This window comes from Podarcis filfolensis (genome assembly GCF_964270895.1).
Source record: "Podarcis filfolensis genome assembly, chromosome: 5".
Taxonomy (NCBI): domain Eukaryota; kingdom Metazoa; phylum Chordata; class Lepidosauria; order Squamata; family Lacertidae; genus Podarcis; species Podarcis filfolensis.
In genome coordinates, this window is record NC_139608.1 from 32,889,065 (window position 1) to 32,908,362 (window position 19,298).

The 19,298-nt window shown below is 41.5% G+C and overlaps 1 long non-coding RNA gene across 3 annotated transcripts in view; it reads right to left on the minus strand.

The window, feature by feature from the left end:
• LOC310762646 overlaps positions 1–19,298 on the minus strand; it is an 83,775-nt gene that overhangs the window by 55,653 nt on the left and 8,824 nt on the right. Inside the window, exon 4 of one of the 3 annotated variants that reach the window (XR_014548099.1) lies at positions 1,994–2,145. The exons of 1 other annotated variant lie outside the window; for it this stretch is intronic. This is a non-coding gene — a long non-coding RNA (uncharacterized lncRNA). Of the gene's footprint in view, positions 1–1,993; positions 2,146–15,940; positions 16,200–19,298 lie in introns of those variants that run through there. One more of the 3 variants, XR_014548100.1, reaches the window with a different exon arrangement.

Sequence of the window (19,298 nt, forward strand, 5' to 3'; positions counted from 1 at the left end):
TATATATGTTGTAAGCCGGCCAGAGTGGCTGGGAAACCCAGCAAGATGGGTGGGATATAAATTTTAAAAAATAAAAATATTATTATTATTATTACACAAAGTAAGCCCCATCAAATTCAGTGGGGCTTGCAGCTGAGTAGACAAGCACAAGATTTCATGTCTAAACTGCTAAACGATGAAACTGTGTCCGGCATTATCTGGATTTATTAACCCCAGGCTCTATATCTATGGAACAGAAATATGGCAACACTAGACATTGTAGAAATTTTGAATACACCATGTGCAATTAATGCACGTTAGTCATGAATGATAGAAATTCATGTATGTATTAAATAGCATAAAAAGAAAAAAGATGAATCAACAGATAACCAGTTTTCTTGATCAGCATCACCAAGGCATGAGAAATGGAATTTCCAGTGTTTTGGCAAGACAATTCTTATCTTCATCCAGAGAAACAAGCCAAGGCAGATTCCTACATTAGACAGTACAAACTAATCCTAGTATTGCAAGAAAGATGCACACATTCGGGAGAAGACGTGGAAATGCTGTTTATAAACACAAATCTTATATTTCTAATAGAAATGTTTCTGTCAGGACCCACCATCAGAGCTGGTCTGATTAGAGCCAGAAGATGAGAAAGACAGCAATAGATATATGTTCTTCATAGAAAAGATAATGATGGTAAACCCACTGGTCAGAGGAGCATCCTGGGCTAGGAATGCAAGTGAAGTAACTTTCAATTGCCATTGTCTTGAGCTTCGGGTTTGGTTAGAGTGGCAGAGCAATGGTTACAACATATACCTGGAGCAAGGAAGCTATAAGCAAAACACACAGAGACAGAAGCAAAGTGAAGGGTAGTTAAGGTCCTAGAAGGAAAGGAACGGAACTGAAAATTCCTGGTTCAGCCATCCCAGCAGGTCACCATGACAACAAGCCCAAGAAGGAAGGGCGGGAAATTAGGGTTATCCTAGTCGATTTGCACATACACTACAGTCCAGCGCACAGGGCCCATCTGCTGCCAAAACCATCTTGCTACATTTCAATGGGATTGATTCATTCAAGCATTCACAGGGCTCTACATTATTTATTACATTTACTTAGTGTCGTTGGTGTACATAGAGCTTTATGAGTGACATAAGCAAAAGAGAGAGATTCCAGCCCAAGGAGCTTGTGATCCAAATGCTATTGGTGGTGGTAGTATTTATAGGCAGTCTTTCAGGATTGCCCTTTTCAGTAGGGAAGATGACAAAAGAGGGATACATACCCCCAGTGTCCCCATTTTCCAGGGACCGTCCCAGACCGTCTTTCCACCACCAGTGCTGCCGCCATCAAGCTCAGGGAGGAGGGTGAGCCGGCGCTTATCCCAAGTGGCAGTGGCAACTGCTGCAAGGAAGCATCCCGTTGCCTCTCCATGGCTGCCACTGCTAGCCTTCTCCTTTAGGCAGCTTGTAGCGGATGCCAGGGATCTCGAGGGCAAGGAGGAGAAGCTGCAGCCTGTTACATGGGGCTGGGCCTCGTCAGTTGCTGCCTCTTCAAGCAGCTGCTATGTGCTGCCCGCTCTGAGGTAGAGAGCAGGGCCGCCCCACACAGGAAGAAAGGGGAAAGGAAGTAATTTTCACTAAAATGCAGAAAGCCCACCTTCAAAGTTTCAAAAGTTTTTGTTTTTATAATGGGCCTTAGGAATTCTCCTCACATTCAGGCAAAAATACTTCTTCGGAAAAAATAGGGATTTATTCCCAGAACATAGTTGTGTTTGAGATATTGAGGGTTTTTTGTAGCTGTTTGGGAGAGATTTGGAACAATGCAGAATTTCAAGTACAGCCATAGTGACTGTTATCGCACAAAGATTGGTGTTTTATGTTTTAGCATTATGTGGGTTTCTCCTGCAATGAGGAAGAACCTCCACACCACACCAAGTATCATCACATGTGTGAATAATACTCTGGCAGTTAAGCATATATAACAATGTTTCCTTTATATAAAAGGTAAAATGGGAACCTTGAAAGAAGTAAATAAGCTTTGTCTGACATACATTATCTGTCCCTTGAGTTTGTGAATTTTAGATACATGTGCTTTCTGTGTGTAGTAACAATAGATCTTCCTTCTATTTTGAAATATGTTGATTCATTTGAGATGTGATGGTTGCTGAATGAGAATTAATAATAATAATAATAATAATAAATACCCCACCTTTTCCCCTGACAGATACTCAAAGCAGCTCACAAATAAAATAAGAACAGCTAACCACAATTGTTAAAAAACAATTAAACATTATATATATTATTTAAAACATACGGAAAATTACAATAAAAACAGCACGGTACCAGATCCTTCATTAAAACTACCCCAAAGCCTATTGGAATAATAGGTCTTCACCTGCCCCCAGAAGAATAACAAGGACAGAGCCAGTCAACTTCTCTACGGAGGGAGTTCCAAAGTCTGGGAGCAGCCACCAAGAATGCAGCTGTGGTCTTGCAGTTAGCTGTTTACTATTATATTTGAAATATGCCAGTTATAATTGTGGTAGTGCAGAGGCATTTTCACTGGTGACACTGGTAATGTGGAATACACTCCATGCTGAAAAAGAGGCGCCCATCTATATTGGCATTCCACTGCCTTTTGAAGACACACCTGTTTACATAGGCATTGATTTGCTCTCTTGTCCCAAGCTTCCTGCTTTACTTGCTGTGCTGTTTTAACAGGATTGTTTTATTGCATATTTGATCATGAGTGTCTTTATTTTAATTGGATTGCTTTGTTGTGTTTTTAAATTATTGTGTATTTTTTAATTATTTTCTATTTTAACAACAATAATACTATGGTCACAATGCTGCAGCAGGCTGCTGGATGATATTTTTTGCTATGATACATTCCACTACCATGGTTAAAAACAAATCTAGCTGTTACATCCACCACAGAGACTGGCTGATTCTCCACCAACCCCAGTCATATCTCACTGCACAAGGCAGGCCCATCATGTGGATTTCTTCACCTGCAGTCCAATTCCATGGCATTCACCATCTGACAAAGGGTAGGGAAGTGTGGCATGAAGGCCTTAAGTTACATGGTAAGTTCTCTAAATGGGCAATTCAACATGAGGGATACTCATCCCTGTGAGTTGCGAGATATTTTGCTGCCTGAGGCAAAAGAGAAGATGGTGTCTCCATTCCACAGAAGCTGAGCAGCCTGGAGATCTTAATTTTTAATCTTACTGAAATTGCAGTAATTATTTGTAAATTTGAATTTACACACACACACACAAACATATGTATATTTTATGCAAAACTGTGTCCTCTGTTTCTGTGATGAATTCCCCCCCCCCTTTTTGGCAGTGCACAAGTTGTCAGCCTATCACCCCGGGATCTGCCACCTGAGGCAGCCACTCCACATAAAGGGAGAACCATCTCCGGTGGCATGTGCAATGCCTAGATGACTGATCAGCAGCCATGCTGAGGACAGTCCTAACTCATCCTATATCAACATCATGGGAATGGAAGAAACAATGGGGGAGACCCTGTTTTTGTGCAGAGGCTTCTAGCAACCTGCATTCTGCTTCTATCATACCTCCTCTGGCATATGAGTGAAGTTTCCAGGAAAAGTTTACAGATAATAGCATAGAACTTGTATGAGATCACAAACTAATTTTCATTTGTCATCCAGATCAAGTTCCTGCATTGCTATTATGCCGTGAGAAATTCTCAGTAGCTCAGGTTTTGACATTCACTATAATAGAACTTCCTGCGTGAGTCAGACTTGAAAGATCTGATGGCAAATCAGTATCTGAACCCATCTCGATACAGGTTGGAGACTACAGTCTTGCTATTAACTTGGCAACATCAGCAAGATTTATGGCACCACTTAGTATTACTGAGTCCTCCCCCCACCCCGGCCACTCTTGATATAAAAGCTCAAATAAAATTGTGTTTGCAATGAGGCCTCTTACTGAAGCTTAGTCCCCATAAACAAAAGGCAAGGTGGTGAACCTATCTCTGGACTATAACACTTCAGATTACAGGTTACAGAGCACATGATTGTACTCTTCCGCCATACAAAACAGACCTCCCTCCACATAGAAAACTAGTATGTCAGATAAAAGACCACATAAGTACCCTTTTCACTGACATCCAATTTTGTACACACAGAAATCTCTTTTTTGAGGGGGTGGGTATGAAGAAGTATTGAATCATATAAGCCCCGATCTGCCATCTTAAATGGCACTATGGTAACAATACAGTGGTACCTCACAGTACATTTTTCCTTGCAGAATATTAGTCAGGACCCATACAGGAAACCATCTTTTTCCATACCATGCCTGGGAATGCTGCAGCATCACTCAAAGCATCATCACGGGGGCTTTTGCTACCTCCTTTCAAAGTGCAAGGAAGCTGTGAAGTTAACAGGCACTCACCTGGGTTGCAGCCCCACAACAGTTTATTCCATTTACCCAAAGTTTCCCTAGCAGTTAATTTCTGCATTGAATTTGAGTTTTCACATGATTGAAAAGCTGCTTCTGGAAATATAGTGGAGTATAGTGGTACCTCGGGTTAAGTACTTAATTCGTTCTGGAGGTCCGTACTTAACCTGAAACTGTTCTTAACCGGAAGCACCACTTTAGTTAATGGGGCCTCCTGCTGCTGCCACGCCGCCGGAGCACGATTTCTGTTCTCATCCTGAAGCAAAGTTCTTAACCTGAAGCACTATTTCTGGGTTAGCGGAGTATGCAACCTGAAGCGTATGTAACCCGAGGTACCACTGTACAGCACATTTCCATGTTATTTGCTTCCAGAAAAAAAGCCATTTGCAATAACATGAAAAGACTGCTATGGATTCTTTCAGACATGGGGAATATTGGGTTGGTTTTCCTGATTATAACGCTAGGGCTTCTGTTCCATTTTCTAATGTTCCTTTCACACTGCAGTAGCAGTTATGCGACTGTGGCTTTTTGACCAATATACCAGCATGTCATGAAAAATTTCATTCACACCAGCGGGTGTGGAGTGACACAGCAAGATGCCATTGGACAACATTGTTACTTTCCCACCCTTTTCACACATGCAAACTTCTGTTCCCCCATGAAAATGGCAGGAAACATCTGTACGCTGGCATATCACCCTTAATTTCATCACTTTACTTCTGTGATTTTCTGGTTTAATGGGGTTGCAAATGGATATTTTCTGGAAGCCATTAACATGGAAATGAGCACTAAACTTCCACTATATTCTGCTAGATTTCTGGAAGCAGCTTTTACGTCATGTGAAAGCTCAAATATAATGTAGAAATTAACCGTTAGAGAAACATCGTAAAAATGGAATAAACTGCTGTGTGAGTGCAGTCCAGAGCTTTGGATAAAAAACAAAAACAAAGAGGGAATTGGGAAGCCCTTTGACCATCTCATCTTTTAAAGTGCCACTACCTCATGTATCAAAATTTCCACTCCCTAGAATGTATAACTTGCTGTTAAAATGGAACACTCAGGATGAAACGGTCAAATCTGTTATGATTAAATGGGCACAAGATGTTGGACATAACATTATGTTCGCTGACTGGGAACAGTTGTGGACCACAGGTATGAAATTTATGGCATGTAATGCCCTAAGAGAGAATATTATGAAAATGATATACAGGTGGTACATGACTCCAGTCAAGCTTGCAAAAATCTATCATTTGCCCGATAATAAATGTTGGAAATGTAAAGAAAATGAAGGTACATTCTTTCATCTTTGGTGGACGTGCCCAAAGATTAAGGCTTTCTGGGAGATGATCTATAATGAAATGAAAAAGGTATTTAAATATACCTTCCTGAAGAAACCAGAGGCCTTTCTCCTGGGCATAGTCGGCCAATTGGTGCCAAAGAAGGATAGAACTTTCTTTATGTATGCTACAACAGCAGCAAGAATACTCATTGCAAAGTATTGGAAGACACAAGATTTACCCACCCTGGAAGAGTGGCAGATGAAGGTGATAGACTATATGGAACTGGCGGAAATGACTGGCAGAATCCGAGACCAGGGAGAAGAGTTGGTGGAAGAAGATTGGAAGAAATTTAAACATTGTAACATTGTAAAATTAATGAATGTTAAAATGATGTTGGATTGAAACTAAGTGGTATTAGCAACAAGGTTAATTAGAATATGTAAAAATGGATTGATAACGGATGAAAATATATAGTTATAATATGTTGAGATACAGAGTTAAGATAAATGAAAGAGGGTTAGGATTTGCTGAACCAATCATGTGAAGGGGAATACAAAAAAGGGAGGCGTGAGGAGGTCAGGGAAACAAGCAAATGAAAATCAAGATAGAAAAACTAATTTGTTTCTTTTAATTTTTTCTATTTATCTTTGTACGTTTTTTTATATCTTTTTATATATGTTTTTATGTATTTTTTCTCTTTTTTTTTCTTTGTGTTTTCTTTTTATACTGTAACTCTTTGTTTTTTGTGAAAATTCAATAAATATCTTTAAAAAAACAACAACAAAATTTCCACTCCCACCTAATAATAATACCTTGCCCATCTGGTCAGCACCTTCCCCCCAAACAAACCCCCTGAATGTGGAAAAAATCAAGGCTCTGAAACATTTGGAGCAACTCTACTCCTAAATACTGTTACAGAACTTGGGGAGGGGGGGTTCCCTCTTAACACTAAAATTAATAAATGTTAGGATTTGGGGTTATTTGTGACATGAAGAGAGAATATAAGCTGCAAAGGAATTCCTGGGTAGCCTGGCCAAACTAGGGCTGTAGAGAGAACCACTGTGAGTCATTAACAAGACAATGGAACTTCTTGTTCCAGGTGTGACCAGAGACTGGAGATTTGGAAGGTTGCCAAGGTAACTGCTCTGGAGGAGGGCAAGGGGCTTCTGAGAAGAAGAAAGGGGAAGAAGGAGTGAGATCCAACTTGGGAAGGGAGAAGGAAGGACTGCCTGCAATGCTTTAAGCCATGCTGTAAGATCTGGGACCCCCCCCCCCCCGCAGACTAAAGGTGTAAATATGTGAATCAAACCGTATTTCTTAAAGCACAACAGTCTTCGCCCTGTCTCCCATTCCCCAAAGGGACACAGACCCAGTTGGGTGCCTGAGATCCCATACGCATTTGCCACTGCTTTGCGGAGAGAGGGAGCAGGCACCAGGCTTGTGTAACAATACAAAACATATGCACCACAGTGGCGTAGCATGGTTTTCTGGTGCCCATGACAGGCAGGTGTGTACCAAGGGGCAGGATGCAGAGAGTGAATGGAGCCCACCATGCCAGCCCAGCCCTTGCTGCCAAAGCGACCCCCCCTGCCCCGGAGCCAAGCGGGGCCACACTGCATCGCCTGCCCATCTGTACAGGGGGAGCCCAGCCAGCTGATGTAGCCCTTGGCAGGCGAATCCCCCTGACACCCACAGAGAGGAGTTTTGGGCCAGGCCATGCTGGGGTCAATGCCTGCCCGCTTTGCTCCATCCGCACCCACTTGCACACTGAGCAAGGAGTATGTGAGTGTTGGCCATTCAGCAAGGGCGTTGGCCATTCAGTGAGAGGACCAGGGATGCAGTAGCGAGGCCAGGCTGGGCTCCAGGGCCTTGAGACCCCAGGCAGCAGGCAGGGAAGGATGGAGAGCAAATCGTAAAAATTTAGAAATGTTCTAAATACAGCAGTATCCAGCTTCATTCATTGAATCCCAATATTGTTGCAACCGAGCAAATGGTGCATTGTTTTCTCAAATACAGCTGTCTTGCTCCAGTCTCCCTTCCTAAATTAGTTGGCCCATTCAGAGGATCTTTTCTTATCAGCAACGGCAAAAATCTTTTAGTTCTTTTGGCCAGAGTTTCTGCCAATTAAAACACAGCTTGCCTTAGAAATTTGCTTCTTCTAAGTGGGGAACTAAAGCTGAAAAACAGAAGAGGTATTGGGAGATTTGGACAGCATACTAAAACTCTTCACATTTAGTCACAATTGTGCAATTAACTAAGTGTGTGCAATGTAACTGTTTTTCCTACTGCAGAATGTAAGGCACTTGGGTATTTGAATTTGTTGATAAGGGCTATAGCTCAGTGGTGGAGTATCTGCCTTGCAAGAAGGTCTCAGGTTCAATCCCCAGCATCTTCAGGTAGGACTGGGATGGACTCCGGCCTGAAATCCTGGAGTGCCTCTGTTGCCAGTCAGTATATTCAATATTGAGCTAAATGGATCAATGGTCTGACTTGGTATAAGTCAGCTTCCTATCTTCCTGTGTAATAAAATCATGAGCCAGTTGGTGTCTCTAAAAGAGCAGGATGAAGGGACTTAAGATGATGAAAAGAACAGAAAGCTGTTGCATATTTGTTTAGTACAGTCATACCTCATGTTGTGTCTGCTTCAGGTTACGTCTTTTCAAGTTGTGTCCCGTGGCAAACCAGAAGTACCGGAATGGTTACTTCTGGGTTTCGCCGCTCGTGCACACGCAGAGGCACTAAATCGCACTGCACGCATGCGCAAACGAAGCACTTATGGCTGCGAAGACTTCGAGTTGCGGACGTGCCTCCGGGATGGATTATGTCCGCAACTCGAGGTTCCACTGTACTGGAAGAAAGATTTGTGAAGAAATTAGCACACAACCCCACCAAAACAATGATACCACTTAAATATTATCTCACCCCCATGGAAGCTGAATAACCTGACGAAATGGGAAGTGCTGATCTTACGAACTTAAAAACCGCCCCAGTTTCAGTCTACGGTATATTGCTAGATCCAAATAGCAAAAAATAAAAAATGAAAATTTGACCCAGAGCTGGCCTTACCATTAGGAGCAACATTGGAGGTACTATTAAAAGAGAAATAAAATGTCTGTTAGCTTACTATTATAGTTTCACTACAATGGAGGAAAGGTCCCTTTTGTATTTTCTGCCACAGACATCAATGTCTTCTACTGCATCTGACCTAAATTGAGATTTCTCACAGGACCAATTTTCACAGTTCTGAAATGCCAACATTTTGTAGGAAACTTGGAAAAGATTAATCCAGATGGAGTGAACTATTATGTCAGCACAGGTCAAAGCTTCCAAAAGAGTGTTTTACACTAACAAATAAGAAGATCAGTTTCATCTACCAAAAAAAGAGAAACTATAGATTTGAAATTTCTCATTATTCTGCTCCAATCTCTAGGTACAGATCCAGCTACTCAGCTCTTACAGCATTTGAGAATTCTAGAAGAAGAAAGTCTAAAAGTCTGAATAGTAGATTGACTGGCCATTATAAATTTCTCATGGAATAATACTGGGGAACAGAGATAATGCAGGAACTGATTATATATGGCTAAATAAAGTCAAGGATGTTGCAGAAATGTCAAAGTCCAAACACCTTATTAATTTTGGATAAGAAGTGTTGTGGCGGAAAAGGTTGGAGTAAGTTTATTGTCTGGGAGCAGTAAAAATATTAAAGGAGCCAAAATATTATAAAGTTTCTTTCTTGACTTATTGAATACAAACTTACAACATTGGATGTTGTTATAATGGCACTAGGGAGAAGACTTGAGCAAAGAATGTGTTGCAACTGGATCCATGCATTTCATCTAACACTTGGCTTTGAATTAGCTCACACAACTTTTTAACAGAGTATAGGTCCAACAATATGTTAGCATTGCTGTTTATGTGAACGCATGCTTGATAAAACATTATTGCAGTTATTTGAAACAATGCTGATAGCTTAGTAGTGAAAACAAAGCAATTAGTTCATTTTCGCTTGCCATCATTTTCTTTATGATCAAATATTTAAAAACTCTAAGGCTTGGGGGGAAGAGACCTATCTTCAGCTGATATCAGAAAAGAGACAACAGCAGACTTCAGTGACCAGGGTGTTGCGTAGCTAGGGTGTCATTGTTGCCATTGCCAGGTATACTTTCACTGTTTATTTGGCAAGGTAGGTACTTGGTCTTTGTATGTAAGGTCACAAAATGTGAACTATACTCAACAGAGAGTTGCTTGTATCGTGGATAGTCTTTCACACATCAGGTACATCCAAAGCTGTCTTGTAGTAATTCAGTTCACTGGTTTATCTGGAGCTGCATGATTAACTCTGTCTGGCAGTGGCTGTTCAAGGTCTCAATTGGAGATCTTTTTCGTATCTGCTACCTTGGATCCTTTTAACTTGAGATGTCAGGGATTGAACCTGGAACTTTCTGCCTGGAAAGCATATATACTCTACCATTGATCTATGGATGGAATCAAATGCAATTCTTATATCTATATTTTCTTAAATGTGTTTTCCCCATTTGCTGTCTAGGTAACCGGCATTCACCCTGGTGAAATGGTAGTTTGGTTTGTTAATTCAGCAAAAAAATGAAAAATGAAATGGCATCCCACTTTAATATAAAGGCCAAATTAAAGAAACGTAGTAGTCTTATACCAGTAATCAATTATTTTAATATCTGGAACCAAAATCTGAAACAAAGGCAAAAAGGAATAATGTCTTAGGAACCTTCAGCCCCTGAAAACTTCCAGTTCCTCCCTTTGCCTCAAAAACTATGCAGTCTTTTGAAAAATTAATTAATGTGTGCATGAACTGGGAGCTATGGAATGTTATGGTATGCAAGTAAACAGTTCTGCTAGTGGCAATGAGTTTTAGGTGCACGATGGAAATTCCTTATCCTCTCCTCTCTTCATGTGACCCCCTTGCAACCCTGAAATCTACTCTGGGAGTTCATCCAACCCTCTGGAACAGACTTACTGGACATGTATGGAGCACATCAGGAGAGGAGAGGACAGGGAAGTTCCACTGTGCAGCCAAAGCTTCTTTCACAAGCAGAACTGTATACTTGCATCCTGCCCATAGCTCCCCAAACAGAAGCGATGATGTCTAATGCTGCCTTCTTGTTTTCTTTTTTATGGAACAGGGAACTTTTTCGTACAAAGTAAAAGATGAAACTATTTTATGTTACTAAAGAAATTATCCACAAACCTTCACCCATTAGTTAGTACATAATAATTCATCACTCAGTAGAATTCTGTAACCTTTCCCCATCACTTGACATATAATTACTACTTATTCAGTTTTACCCAACAAGTTCTAAGAAGCAATGTAAGTTGTTTTTCAGGTAAAATTTATTAATGTAAGAATATTTGTGTCTCGGATAAAAGTGCATTCCATTATTTCTTCATAGGCTGCAATAAAATACATTTTATAGCAACCGTGCAAGAAACACAAAGTGATATCCAAGGTAATAGTAAAAAGTAGCTTCAATGAACAATTTCAAAAATGTCTGTGCAAATATGATTTTCATTGTCTGCCTTTTAAATATTGCCCAATACTATTCCTTTTCAGAAACAAATTTTGCAGACTGTGCACATCTTCACTATGCCCTGCTAACCACAGGTCCTATTATGTGTTTAATAATTGACTATTCAATAGAGCATTGAAGCATTTTTATCTGGAGCTAATTCACCTTTGTCTGTGCATCAGCATGTTCACGCAATGAATTACAGACATGATCTTCTAAAGCGCCTCAAGGCTGTGTGCTGTATTTAATCCAACTTTGTAAAAAATGTAGTGAGCCCCATTGTGTGGCTTGGAAAACAAGATCTTAAAACTAGTACATGTAAAACAATGATATATTAATGCACATTTTTAATCAGTCTAGGCTTTGGCCCTTCAGATAGTAAGTCAGTGCATTATGAGCCCCCGAGCAGCAACTGAATGCCTACTGATGTGCTGTCACAAAGCTATGTATATGCCGTACTATTGTCAGCTGGAAGCAGAAGCAAATTCTCCAATACAATGCTAGGCATGTTTACAAATCTCCCTGCAGTTTCCCTATTGACATCTATAGATCAGATGTCCCAAGCTTATAGATCACAATTTTGAGATGCTGCCGAATCAGCACATAAGGTGGCCATTTACAAGTATATACCGTTTTGCTTAAAGTGATGCAGTATGTTAATTGCCTCTGTTCTCCCATCTCCCAAACCACAGCAGTCTACGTATTAACAGGAATTCTTTGAAATACTCTTTATGTACCATTAGGTACTGGTGGAGGCCCCCAAAGCACCATATGATTGAGCAAAACTGAGTTCAGGGTCACCCCAAATGGAACCACCATTGTATCAGGACTGGCCAATTTCTTTAATATCCAGAAGGAGGAGTGGGGAGGACCCCCTGCCCAATCAATGTCAGTTCTAAAAGGCACTTGAACCCTATTCGTGCATCCTTAAATTGTATGTGTGGAGCAGGAATGGTGTCACCTATACTCCCAACCTTCCCTCACTGAGTGGGAAGTTCTGAAGTGGGATTGTACTTTAGCACATTCAGGGAAACGGTTCTTCTCTAGCTTTTCCCTAGACCACTGATAGTGCAGCCCCCTGGCTGCCAAGCAAGCCCCCCTCTGGTGGCTCTGGACTTCTTGTCAGGCCCAACATTGTTTCTATATCTGGGGGTAAAGGGGAAATGGTCTGAGGCTGAAGCAGGGCTCTGGATGTGCTGTGCTGGAGGAGCTGGGCAATTTGGGTTGCATGACTGTGACAGGGGGCTCTTTGGGTTCCTAACAGCGTTCGAAACTCCCATTGTTCTAGGCACATTTTGCGACAGGGAATTTCATTAGTGCAAGCTGTTTCTGAGCTCTGGGCACAGTACTGCGCCTAAGATTTCAGATTAAAACTGCACAGTGGAAGGAAAGGAGGACCTTTTTCTGTCTCCCCACTTCCAGCCACTCTCTGAAGACTGGAGAAGATATCCTCTTAAGAATATTAGGGAGGTGAGCAGGGGAAGCATAGCTTTGTTTTTTGCAGTCTTCGGATGAGGACTAGACCATGTGAAAAATGAACATAAGATTTTAGCTGCAGTTCATTCATTTTCAGCTTTGTATTCTTGTTATTAAAATGTGTGCCTAGGCATTCTGTTGTTGCGCCCATAACTTAGCTCCTAGCCATTTAGCTCCTAGCTTTCATATCTCAGTTTCTAACACTGGTTCCTAGTGGCACTGGGGGTCTCCAATCCTCTTCCATCGGTGAGGTATCCCCTGAATTACAATAGGCTTTACTGTAATTACAATAGGCTTTACTGTGAATTACAATAGGCTTTACTGTGTACAGGTACAGAGTGTCCTCTGATCTCCTGCACAATAAAATATAAGAAGATGCCTGCAATGGGTCTGCAGCAATAAAGCACACTTGTCTTTCACCACCATCACTACTCTAGTATAACCACTTCTGTTGGTTTACAGGATGCCAAACTACCCAGCTTCCTGTGCTACAACTCCTACTCGCATGCTGCTAAGTTGTTCTCAACTTTTGTGGGACCATTTACAGAGCTTCAGTCAAGAAAGCTATGAAGGCTGAGAACAGCAGTTGTATTCCCTCTACCAATGGTGGGATCACCAGGGCCAGACTCACCTGATTACTTTCTACCCTGGAATTCAATGAGAAACATTCAGTTTTGTGAGCTGGGGCAGCTAGTGCTCCCAGGTATCTCCAACTTCAGCCCCTTTACCCTTTTTCATTGGAGTGAATGATTCCTATTGATTGCTACTGAAGAAAGTAAATTGCATCCTGTCATACAGGTAGGTGATAGCATAAGATAAAGCATAGGCTCTAGTGAGCAGCTCATGCACATTAATCTTCCCAAACTTTAAACCAATATTCTATGCCACCTAGACCTTTATCAAAATTATTTACTTGGTACCTTATATATGGGTAACCTTTGTATACTGAACCTACTTATGTAAATCCATGTCTCACTAGAGCGGATGTCACATATAAGACAAACTACCACCTTAAGCAGCAGCAGATGTGAAGTGTCAGACAAAACTCCTTCACTTTTATTGTTTCCTCCAAATGAAGCTAAGATGCTTTAGTTAAGATAGTGGAGGAGTTGTATCTGCAGCGTGCATCTCAAAGATTGTGGTGTTTGAGCAAAATATTTCATTGTTAATCCACCTTTTGTAAGAACTAGAATCCTGATTTCAAGGTTATTAAAAGAGATCGGGCACTGCATCATATTGCATTCACCTGTGGCCAGTAACTGATTATTCTGAGGGAAGCAATTACTCAACATAGACTCCAGCTCATTGTTGAATGCCAAATTTTGCATTTGGGGGAAGAAAATGACTCTTGAATATATGCTCTGAAGCATGAGATTTGATTACCTTTATCATCACTTGCAAGGCCATAAATGTTGCAATAAAAGAACATAAACGCATTCAGCCCTTTTTCAACAGTTCATGCACAGTATTTTGCTTGCTTAATTATCTTTTGTGGTTGTGAACTCCACAGATTAAGAATATGCAACTGACAATTTCTTCTATTACTAATCCTGCTTTTCATAGTTCTAGTAGAATCCTAAAATCGTTGTATTTATCACCACTGTGAATTCTGCAATGACAGAGGAAGAGAATCCATTTCTTGCTTCTTCTTTTTACTCTCTCTGTTCAGAAAAAGGATGGGAATTTCTTTTTTCTGACTTCTCCCTCTTTTGAAAAAAAGACAGGAGAAGCTACAGCTCAGCTCAGAGGGTCTTATGGTAGGCACTTGGTAGGCAGTTGATTTGGGGGATAACTAAAAGGGATTTGCTTCGCTCCCTGTGGTTGAACTCAAGGCAACAATGTTATTCTAAAAAAAATCCTAGAGATGTGGTAGAGGTGTCCCTGGGAAAGTAACATGCAAAATATCAGAAGGATGGTGGCAAAGGCTACAGTTATAATGAATTGGGGTGTGTGAAGAAGCTTCAGGCTTATGTTCTGCTCAATAGAAGTAGCAGAAACTAAGTGCAAAGCTGATTTGATAGGAATGGGTGTGTGGGCATGAGACAGAGGCAGAAGGACTTGAATTTCCAGCATTTTCTAAGCAAGCATTACTAGCTAAGTGCACAGAACAGACAACAATGTGATACTGCATTGAAATACCTTCCCCAAAGCACTGTGATAGGAGAGTCCTCCTGATAAAGTGATTCCCATTGGTTAGAAGTTAGACCTATCAGTCATTCAAAAAGCTCTCCACCTCCCTCTCCACAGCCTGTTGTTTCTCTTACATGGCAAGCTTCGAACAAAGATTTCCATTTTTGCAGACACACTATCCACAGTGTTTTAAAACATCCTGCTCTCCAAAGGACTAAATAGTTTTGAAGGCCCCTGCTTTGAACAGTTCCTGTTCATCCCAGAAAGCCCCAACTCTATCCAAAGCAGTTCTGCTTCAGGATTTTTCTCATCCATTTGCACCCTACATAGTGTGTCTCTTTCTACATGCATATTATTCTCTGTTTTCTAGTTACCTAGAACAATGGTGGGAAGTTCTACACTGGACATCCTCAAGCAGAGACTGAACCATTAACTGTTGGTAGATCATCCAACTCTAGATATCTTGCATCAAGCATGGAGTTGAACTAGATTGCCTAATACTTCTTTGTTCTTTAGTCCTCTACCTTCATTCATCTTTGTACCAGTGAACCCATGAATGGAAGAACTGAGGTCCTACCTGCTGGCTCTGCCCCAACCGACACATGTTTAAGGGCTTTAATGCAGTGTTTATGCACAGGGTCTTTGGATGACTAGAACAGGTGTGTGTGGTCCCAATTCCTCCTAGTGCTATTCCATATCATTGTTTTTTTCTGACACAGAACCCAAAGAACCCACTGTCCCTATTAGGATCAACACTTTAAAGCATCTTGCATGATCGCAAAAACAGAAGGCAGAATTTTCGCTGCCGCTTCCCCCCCCCCCCATGTTAGCGGTTTTTGCTGCTCCCATCCTTAAAAGTTCAACTTTTGACCGCCCCCCCCCCCCCGTGGGTCTTTGCATCCCAACGGCACATATGCTAAAGACGGCCCTGAAAATAACCTTTGTTTCCCCAGCTATATGAACATCCAAAAATGTTGCTTTGGCAGCAATTAGGCATTAAAAAAGCTTCCGTTGCTCTTGTGCCCTTGCACATTCTCATTATCAGGTTTCTTTCCACATGCTGTTCTCACTCCTTAACAGACACTATTCATGCCTATTGATTAACAGCACCTAATATTTATTTAACAAGGAACTTCATTTCCCCCCGCCCCCAGCATCACAGCTTCGGATCTGCTGTACTTTCACACCAGGGCAGGTTGTATTATCAGTTTGACTCTGATCCTGTTATGCCCGCATGACATAGAGAATGCATGTTAAGACCTTAATTATGTAGCTTGTGTTTTGTAAATGGTATTTATTTTTAACAGAGCCAGGTGTTTTTCATCTGTTTGCAAATAATTCTCTTTTGCACCTAGAAATCTAGGAGAAACAGAAGAAAAACAAGAGAATTTACTTTGAATAAGACATCTTTTGGAAATAGCTATGTAAATCCTGTGAGGGACAAAAGTACTGAAACGTTATTCTATGAACAACAAATATAAATTGGAAGTTATTTTGTTGCTGCTGCTGCTGCTATAAACTATGCTGCACTAGCTCACCTGTATCTGCCTGTTAACACGAAACAAACACTCCTTCACTGTAGGTACAGTATATCTCATGGATTGTGACACTGTGGGCTTGTCCAAACTGGGCTTTACCATGAGTTTGAATCTAAGATTTCTGAGCAGTGTCCACATGATGCTGCACTCAATACCCATCCCACGTATTTTGTTGTGTTAATTTGGATTACACGAATCATGGGAAAATCTGAAAAGCAAACAAAACCCAAAGCAAATCTGCAGCTGCCTGGCTGCTGGAGCAGGAAGAATCCAGAGGTTGCTTGCAGAGTTGAAGGAAAAGAAGGACCTTTATCCTGCTCCCCACTTCTAACCATTCACTGAAGACTGGAGAACGGATCCACATATTAAAGGGAATGGGCAGCATAGCTTTTTAAAAAAACAAAAGTAAACAGATATATTTTTTAACTTCTAGCAGAAGCCATCCAGTCAGTGCCAAGAGGTTAAAAGGTAAAGGGACCCCTGACCATTAGGTCCAGTCGTGGTTGACTCTGGGGTTGTGGTGCTCATCTCGCTTTATTGGCCAAGGGAGCCGGCATACAGCTTCCGGGTCATGTGGCCAGCATGACTAAGCCGCTTCTGGTGAACCAGAGCAGCACACGGAAACGCCGTTTACCTTCCTGTCGGAGCGGTACCTATTTATCTACTTGCACTTTGATGTGCTTTCAAACTGCTAGGTTGGCAGGTTATTTCACATGTATTCCCAGCACTGACAGTACTTCTGGACAAAGGTGGAAAGAAAACCAATTTAAGATTATCACAGATGCTGTCTGATCTGCAGGGGTAATGTGTATTGGAGCAAAGGAAGTCCAATCAGGACATTTCACCCACAAAAGAGATTGCATAGCAGAGATGAGAGCTACATCCCACAATCCATTGCTGTGTTACAGAGGATCCTGAGGCACAGCTCTTGGATCATGTGCACTTGTGTGCAATCTGACAGTTGCTCCACAGCATCCTGTGTGATGGTTGTTTCTTTATTTCATTTATAATCTCTCTCTCTCTCTGACACACACACACACACACACACACACTTAAAAAAACCATTTGGAGAGTTCCCAAGGTATCTCCCATCCAGGCACTGACCAAACTGCTTAGGTTCAATACTGCTATATCAGGTGCTTTCAAACTATGCCATAGCACCACTGCAAAAGGTATCCAGGATGCACTTGGACTGCATCTTTGGCAGTAATGAAAAGGAAGGTAACTTTCACCTGGGTTTTATGCAGCTCTTTGTTTACAGGATGCCTCCTTTTATGGGCTCATTTCACTGGTGAGCTCTACAGAAATGATTAGGCTGAACACAAGTTAGATGCTACTGTCAGTTTTTGAATTAACTACATACAGACTAGGTATGTACAGTGCAATCCTTTACGTACCTACTCAGAAGTAAGGTTCCAGTGGTGCTTACTCCCAAAGGAAGTGTGTACTAGGATTGTAGCCTTAGTGAAAAGCAATAGTCTCTAACTGAAAGGAATATGCAATCTGGCTGTTGTCCTCAAGAGACAGTTATCACCTCATCAACTGCAGCTAACACTTGAAACTCTGCTGCAGCTGCCATCTGGCATGTGAGCAGGGATCTAGGCCTAAATACAAAACAATAAAGATGGATGGGAGATTTGATGATTTGTTCAGCCAATTGCCACTTTGTGTAGAATTCTGTGTATTAAATGATGTAAAACTATATTTCAAGGTTACTCTGGGTATGCTTTATCACCTCATCCATCAAACTGTCTTAGAGGGTAAAACATTTTATAGCCAAATGGGGAAAACCCAGCTTAATCACACAAATAACTTTGGTTTACCTGATAGGTCTTATTTCTTAAACAGAGAGACCAGATTTATATATCCACTGGAATTTGTATTTTAGAACTGTTTTATGGTATTTTACAGCTGAAGACAAAGGAAGAAATTAGGCTAATGTAATGGACAGATCACAGTGAGCATAATCCTGCCTGTGGCATTTAGGGAGAGGGGTACTATCCGGCCCCATCCCTGATGATGGACCTGGGCCAGTTACCAATTTCCAGAGTAACTTTCAATGCTGCCATGATAAAATGTTCTCTTGAACTACTTGGAAGACACATGGGATCCAAGTGCAACCCATCTGCTGATATCTGGCAGCAGCACTAAGCCAGAATTTTATCAGTTTTGGCACAAACCTTTGCCCAGAAACCTAGAAATCTGTACAGTGTGAACATGGAAGTCAATTCCTCCCTGCTTTCAATATGACAGAAGTTGGCCTTCTTCACCACCCTCACCACCACGCAGTAGGCATGATTATGTGCTTTAACTCATGTTCAGTCAACTTTGCAATATGCCTTTCACCTCTTGTGCTCTCAAGCTGTTGTCTAGCGTATTTTATCAGCTGTAGGTCTCTGGTATACCAAGATGCAGAATAGACTTCGTAGTGCTGGAGAGGGTGCTCACCAACCATGTCAAGAGTCTCATGTCTTATTATACCATAGCTTCAACGGGGTTTCTTGCTCTATCCACAGGAATTCAGGAATCCATTGGATTCCATTAGTCTCTGGGAACAGTCCTCCACCACCACCACAGCAAAGGGGAAGGAAAAGAGCCATGAACCCAAACTTCACCAGGAATGGTACAAGCATGACAATGGAGTGACATTTACCGCCACCCTATCTCCACACCACCCCTTCCTCTACCTGGACTGCCCCATGACAACTTGGGGCAGCCACATGATCATCATGGAGGCCATGAAGTTCCAAACTGGAACACTAGAGGCAGCCTAAGCATGGATGTTGAAATCACTGGAGTTATCATTTCAGATTCTTCCAGCACCTGCTTGGTAACAGAAGCCGCTGGGCAGCAGGATGGACGTACAGCAGCAGCAACCCTTGTTGCTGCCCATTATTGTAGCACCTTCATAATACAATGG